The sequence below is a fragment of the Macrobrachium nipponense genome, chromosome 14, assembly GCF_015104395.2.
Source record: "Macrobrachium nipponense isolate FS-2020 chromosome 14, ASM1510439v2, whole genome shotgun sequence".
Classification (NCBI taxonomy): domain Eukaryota; kingdom Metazoa; phylum Arthropoda; class Malacostraca; order Decapoda; family Palaemonidae; genus Macrobrachium; species Macrobrachium nipponense.
Window position 1 is genome coordinate 68208889 of NC_087207.1, and position 7500 is coordinate 68216388.

Here is a 7500-nt window from a genome sequence, read left to right on the forward strand (position 1 = left end):
TATATATATTATATATATATCACAAAATCCACGTTGAGTGAAAACCAAGACTTTGAATAAGTACTGTCGTAGTTTGTTCTACATTTTCAAGTTCACACTGAATACAAAAAAAAGTTTACTGAGTTTCATATATATATATATATATATATATATATATATATATATATATTATATATATATATATATATATGTGTGTGTGTGTGTGTGTGTGTGTGTGTGTGTTGTTGTTGTTGTTGATCCTACAGAGTTCCCGTAAGGAATATGTTGGCTTCTAGGACTGTTATAATTCAATTATTATTTGTACATGCAATAATTGACGCTATTTCTTGTTTATTACAAATGACTTCTGTTATCTGTGAGTTCAAGTTGTATTTATTCATGATTTGGTGCTGATCTGTGATTAGTGCAACATTCACAGAAAGAGAGGAAAGGTATATAGAATCGAATTAGTGTTGCCAATATATAGTAGTCTAGAGAGAGAGAGAGAGAGAGAGAGAGAGAGAGAGAGAGAGAGAGAGAGAGAGAGAGAGAAGACCTAAATCACAGTCAAGAAACAGATGATATCGGACAAATATAACTCAACAGATTTTGGTATGATAACGTGACCACAGCTGTTTCGGAAAAGCGATTTAATGCTCTCACAAATCAAAAGATTTGGTAAGCGCCCTCTGCCCCCTTGCCCTGAGGGCATTTTTTTTTTTTTTTACCTTGAGTGCTATTAATTCTTGTTGCGGTCCAATCTTATTAGATAGATAACGATCTCATATGATTATTTGTATTCGGAAAGATCTTGGCCAACGTGAGTCGGTTAACGGTTGTTGCTTGAGCCTGGTTTTCCTTATTTTCAAAGGTGATCGTATGCCTATCAACTGCCCCTTATTTATGAGGAATCCTTAGCTTTGCATAGTCCTTTTGTGATGCCATATATATATACATATATATTTTTTCTTGTATAAAAAAACGGTCACCATAAACGAATTTTTTTTCTTAAATGCCGAAGCTGGTTTGACTTGAGACCTTATGTCCCAATGTAATCAAGATCTAGTAAAAAAAAGGGTTTGGGGATTTTGGGGGAAGTAGTTGAGGGTGGAAATGGGTGGGGGCCGGTTAGGGATGGTAGATTTTAAAAAAATGGGGTGGGGTGGGTGGGGGGTGTGGGGGTTGGAGGGTTTATCTCCGAAAGCCCGGATGCAGACCTTTTTGTTTTAATCACGACCTAGACCGTGGTTTTAATTAGACCTTTATTTCAATTTCACCTCCCATAATGGTCTCTGCTTATTGGACCGAGTTCAGAGGGTTTCACGAGTCCCTTGACGCTGCATCACACCTTACCACGCTTTAGACAAGGATCCATTTTGGCTTAAGGTCCGCTGAATCGAAACCAACCAACTATCTCTTGCACTGAATTGCCAGAGAGGTTCTCTATCCCTTGGGACCTCGGTCAGTTTTTTTTTCTTTTTAATTTGGTCAGTTTCTCATACATATCAACCTCTAATTATATTATGCAACTCGAGGTAAATATGGATATTACACATTCTCTCTCTCTCTCTCTCTCTCTCTCTGAAGTTCAAGTTCGTACTACGCCTGTCAAATTCCTAGTAAAAATGGTGGGTTTTCTTCACTGTGTCTTTTAGTCGTGGTTAATTCCTTACTCACGATAAATTACTGATAACTTTATCGATATGTAATGAATACTAAGCAAGCTAAACGGAACTTAAAAGGTATTTAAACATTCGCTTGTTTATTCAATTTCAGGTTAGAAAGAATGTCAGTTTAAGACAAGAAGATGCTGGAGTGTGATATTTATTATTATTATTATTATTATTATTATTATTATTATTATTATTATTATTATTATTATTATTAATGCGTATACAATTTTATGAAGCAGATCTGAATATTTTTTTTTCTTTTTGTGAAAGTATGAGAGAAGAAAACATAATCGAAGATGAAACATGATACTTTTAATTCTGACCTTTAGGAAACGTTAGGTCCTTATGGACTTAAGTCGTACAAACCATGATATCTCTTTTCTCCGATACGATTCCGAATCATTGAGAGATAACAGAGAATTCCTATGTCGAATTATTTACTTGAAAGAATGTGAAGTCTCAGCTGGCCACTACAAAAACACTTCTTAGTGTATTTAGATGAAGACTGCCTTGTGCCATCACGATCTCTTGCACTCAAGCCAACTGGTATTATGTTGAGACGATATCGTAGGAGAAAATCCCATTATTTCCAAGCTTAAGAAGACTTAGTTCTCGAGGAGACAAACCAGACCACAAGAAATTGATAAATGTGATGATAATTAGATAAGAAAGATTGCTGATTGGTGTTGTGAGATTAATCCAGCCATGTGCTGGCACGGGCTCTTTCTCCTAAAGGTGCTCGAAATTTTGGGTGATGTATGTGTTGTGGTTATAGCGTTCAGTCACAATTGTGAATCGAATTAATTCCTTACGAAAAATGCTATCGTAATTATCTGATGGTATGGAGTTCATAATTGAGTAATAATGAATATATTGCTTTAATTATTATTGACGCCTTTTTTGTGCACTGACCGTTACGACCATTAATATTAATAATTTTACTGATTGTTGTTGATTGCTTTGTCTTAAACACCCTTGCTAATAAAAAATATTATTATCATTATTATGATTCTTACAAATACCATCGACAGCAACGGTAATAAAAGTCGGTATCTTTATTTTTCATGTCGATAACAACAAGAGAAGCAACGGTATTCTCAGGAGTAATAGTAATAGTTTGTGGCATACGGCGTAGGTCTGGAAGAGTATACCAGTAGCCGCGGTAGGTGGGTACGCAATAGGGCTAGCAGAAGGCAATATATTATCTGGTCACTGGAATCCCGAACACTCGCCCCTTCCTCATACCCTTTCCCTCCCCCACCAATGCCCCCCCCCCCCCCCCCCCATTGCCCCCCCCCCCCCCCCCCCCCCCCGCCTACCACTCCGTCCATATCTTCCCTGAGGCACGTTTTTTTGGATTGGCCCTCTCTCTTCCTCCTTAGCAGTCTTCCACACTCCCCCCCCCTCCCCCTCCCCCCCCTCCACCAACTTAAAGACACCCCCACCCCTTCTTACTATGGACTTACCTTCTGAAACTGTGTTGGTCAGTTCCTTCCTCGTCTGTTATCGCCCTCTCTTTTCTTCGTTACTTTTCTTATCTTTTATCGGAATTTGTCAGTTACTATTTCCGTTATCGCCTCTTCCTCCCGTTCGTGATAAGCGTCATTCTCCGCTCTTCTTCGTCTCTTCCTTGTTCTTGTCTCGTCTTTTGCCCAAGCAGTTCTTGTACCTATCTTTCTTTACCATATGTCTTTCTCTTCTCTTGCAGTTTTCAATTACTGGTTTTCTCACACCATATGTCTTTCTCTTCTCTTGCAGTTTTCAATTACTGTCTCAACATTCTTCTATGTCCTCCGTTATTTGGCTCTCAGTTGTTATCGTTCTCCTCTCCTTGTTTCTTTTTTTGTTTTGTCTTATTTCCTTCCCTCCCTCTCTCATTCACCCAAAGTATGTCTTCATTGTTATTTTCATTTCCCGAATCTCCTTGGCGTCAGATATGTCTTTCTGTATTATCATACTCACATTGTTTATCATTCATTTCACTTGTGCCTTACTCCACATTTTGTTATCAGTGTCCAGCACTATCATTGCATTCGCCTTTCCTGTATCCCTCATGCCTCCATCGATTCATCTTCCTCTGCTCTTTCCTTCCCTTTCGCTTCATACCATTTTCATTTCTCTCTCTCTCTCTCTCTCTCTCTCTCTCTCTCTATTCGTTTTCTCACCTTCGGTTGTAATTCATCCTCAACTGACACGTACCCTTTTCAAGGTCATCCGTTTTTTTCTCTTGAATTTCTTTGCATCCTTCTTTCCTTTGGCTATCGTTATCACGGACGCTAATCCCGTCATTTGTCATCTTATTAGTGTCAAATGAAAAGCCAGGAGAATCTCGTGTCATATTATTCTCTCTCTCTCTCTCTCTCTCTCTCTCTCTCTCTCTCTCTCTCTCTCTCTCTCTTTGTATTGTTCCGATCTTCTTGGTAATGAGCCAGTATGGTTCTACATATAATAATTACTCTTTTTATTTCTGCAATGATAATAAGAGTATTTCTACCATAACAATAAGCGTACATAACTCTGTCGGCATTAATATTAAGTAAGGCAGGCCTTATCTTTAGGAATTTGAACCGTTGACTGGTCAATTGCAAGTCCAACACTTTATCCAGTCAGCCGCGGAAGAATATCTTTTTCATTTTTGGGGGTACTAATAATTTTGTGCAGATCTCTTACTTTGTTCTAATCATTTAGTTAGTGATTCATTATCTATTACTACTTACTACTACTACTACTACTACTACTACTACTACTACTACTACTACTATTAATAATAATAATAATAATAATAACAATATGGAGACCCTATAAATTATGCTGATGGTTCACTATAGTTAACGACTCCAGAATCTAATACTACCAGTCCTGTTACTACTGATATGAAGACTACAACGACAACACAGCTCAGCCAGCAGACTGGTACATTGAAGCCCAAGCCAAGGTCCTCGGGCACCAGATGGAGAGGGCATTAATTTATCCATTGGTCAAAATGCCCAGTGCCCGGTTGCTCCTACACATTATTGCTGCTCCCTTCGTCACGCTTTTCGTGTTTTGGAAGCAACGAAAAAGAATTGGTCTCGTCTGCGTCTGAAGTTGAGAGCGATTTCGAGTTCTTGGCGACCTCTTGTCGGGACGTTTCTTCCAGATCTCGCTGGGTTGTTATTTCTTGGTACTTTGTTTTTGTTATGTTTTTTTTCTTTATATTTCTCCTTTCGTGTTTCATAACCTCGAATGTGGAGTTATCTGTATTTATTTCCATTTTCGGACTATTTTTTTTTTTTTATATTTCTCCTCTCGTGTCTCATAAGCTCGAATGTGGAGTTCTCTGTTATGTTGATGTATCATTCCTTTTCATTTTCGGAGTATTTTTTTTTTTTTTTTTTTTTTTTTTTCCTCTTTTCGTGTTTCATAACCTCGAATGTGGAGTTATCTGTATTTATTTTCATGTTTGGACTATATTTTTATTTTATTTTTTAAATTTTTCCTTTCGTGTTTCGTAAGCTCGAATGTGGAGTTCTCTGTTATGTTGTTGTATCAGTCCTTTTCATTTCCGGACTATTTTTTCTTTTTCTCCTTTCGTGTTTCATAACCTCGAATGTGGAGTTCTCTGTTATGTCGATGTATCATTCCTTTTCATTTTCGGATTATTTTTATTGCTTTGATTCTGCTTGGCTGATTGTGTGTTTTTGGGTGTACAAAAGATAATACTTGTTCTTTATATTTAACATCATAGAATACATGGTTTTATATGCTGAGTGTATAAGTTATCTTGTTTTTATTTTAAGTTATTTTTTGTTTTGTTTTGAAGCAGAAAATAATTGCTTTGGAATTTAAGAGTATTTTTTAAAATTATATTTTCCTTATATATTAACTTTACTGTTCATTTTTATTTAGTATTCCTTCTTATTGAAATCTTTATTGGAAGAAGGGCTGTTGCGCTTGTGACACAGGTGCATGTAATCCCTTAGTTATTTTAGAGTATCATTTTTCCATATATACGTTTACTCGCGAGTTATTTGCATTGTATATTTGGTTTTATAAGATTTTGTAATAAATCTTTCCATTATTCGTAATTTAAATAAATCACTAACACATATATATCTGCGCCTGTCTTGAGCTTTTATCGTTTTCAGTTTTTTTTTTTTACTCGTTTGCTTTAATTTTGAAGCGAAATTAGATTCTTTGTATTGCTCTTATCCTTTTTTTTTTCCCGATTGTTCTGCATTTATGTGTGAGCTTTCATTTCAGTTCTTGTTCAGATAGGTTCGAATGTACGTGATCCCCGAATTAACTCTATTTTGCTTTCTATTTGCGTTTAAATGTTGACTTTGATTTCAAATCTAGTTTATGTTTGTGAGTTTGTCTGTTTTGCAAGTGCAAGCGCGCCCTCTCGATCATGGTGTTTTTGCTATTTTTTTTTTTTTTGCGACAATATTTTATTGCGAGTGCACGCGCGTGCGTTTGAGATAAAGCATTTCCCCCATTTATTTTTCGATAGTTTCTGTCTGCGCGTTTGTTTGTGCGCGAACTTGAATTTAACCTTTTCAAACTGCATCCCGGTGTATGATGATAATGATGATGTGTATGCAAGAGCTTAAGTGTGTGCATGTGTGTAAGTACATTTGGTCTGTGAGTCTGCCCGCCCTGTGCGTATGTGTGAATACATAGGTCTGTGGATCTGCCAGCCTTGTGTGTGTGAGTACATTGGTCTGTCGGTCTGCCCACCTTGTGTTTGTGTGAGTACATTGGTCTGTGGGTCTGCCCACCTTGTGTTTGTGCGAGTACATTGGTCTGTGGGTCTGCCCGCCTTGCGTTTGTGTGTGTGTGTGTGTGTGTGTACGTGCGCGAGGGCGCGCACGGGCTCCTGACTGAGCATTGCTCAAAAGGCCTCCCGGCTTCTGTCAAGGAATGGCTTCTTGGAAACGACCATCCGCCCGTTGACAAGAGATCGTCGTCACGACACCGTGGGGGGAGGAGGGCGGGGGAGGAGAGGGGTAGGGGAAGGAAGAGGGGGACGGGGATGTGTGAAATGGAAAGGAAGTGAGGAGGAAGACGAAAGGAATCAGAGAGAGAAAGAGAGAGAGAGAGAGGTGGGGCGGATAGCAGGTTGGTAAAAATGCAGAGTTGGAGAAATAGTTGTCATTGAAGATATTTGATTTTGGGAAGATAGGAGAATGAGGGAAAGGAAAGAAAATAGAGATAGAAGAATAGGAGGAGCTAAGGGCCTTGGACATAGACAGAGGGACAGAGAATAGAGAAACGAAGATGAGGATGTAAGGAAATAAGCGAAGGGAACGATAGAAAAATGGCAAGAGAGAAAACGAAAAATGTAAAGAAAAGAGACGGGCTAACAACGGAAAGCAGACGAGAAAATGAAAAGATGGCAAGGCAAAGCATGATAGAAGATAAAACGGCAAAGGAAGGAAGCGAAGAGAAACGGAAGAAACTCAGCAGCAACGAAGAGCGAAAGGTAATTGGAAATAGTCACTAACAATGAAGAGGACCTTGGCAAAAAAAAAAAAAGAAAAGAAAAAAAAAAAACAGTCGCGGACAAAGGGAACACTTCGGGGTTGAATTTCATTTTTTTTTTTTTTTATATCTTGAGTTGCTCTGCTTGAGTGTATCTTAGTAATGTACCTTAGCATGCAGTTCTGCTTGGTATGGTTTAGTATCCTTATTTGTTTCATTTGATGTTAGTGTCTTGCTGTATTGCATTTGATTTTCGTATCGTGATTAATCTTACTTAGTTGTGGTGTCGTGATTTCTTCAACTAGATTTTGGTATTGCGACTTGCTTGACATCTATATAACTCGATTGGCTTTTATTTGATCGTATATTATATTTAAATTGCTAA

The 7500-nt window shown here is 38.0% G+C and overlaps 1 protein-coding gene across 1 annotated transcript in view; it reads left to right on the plus strand.

Moving 5' to 3' along the window:
- LOC135226581 (tetratricopeptide repeat protein 28-like) overlaps positions 1–7500 on the plus strand; it is a 371921-nt gene that overhangs the window by 123318 nt on the left and 241103 nt on the right.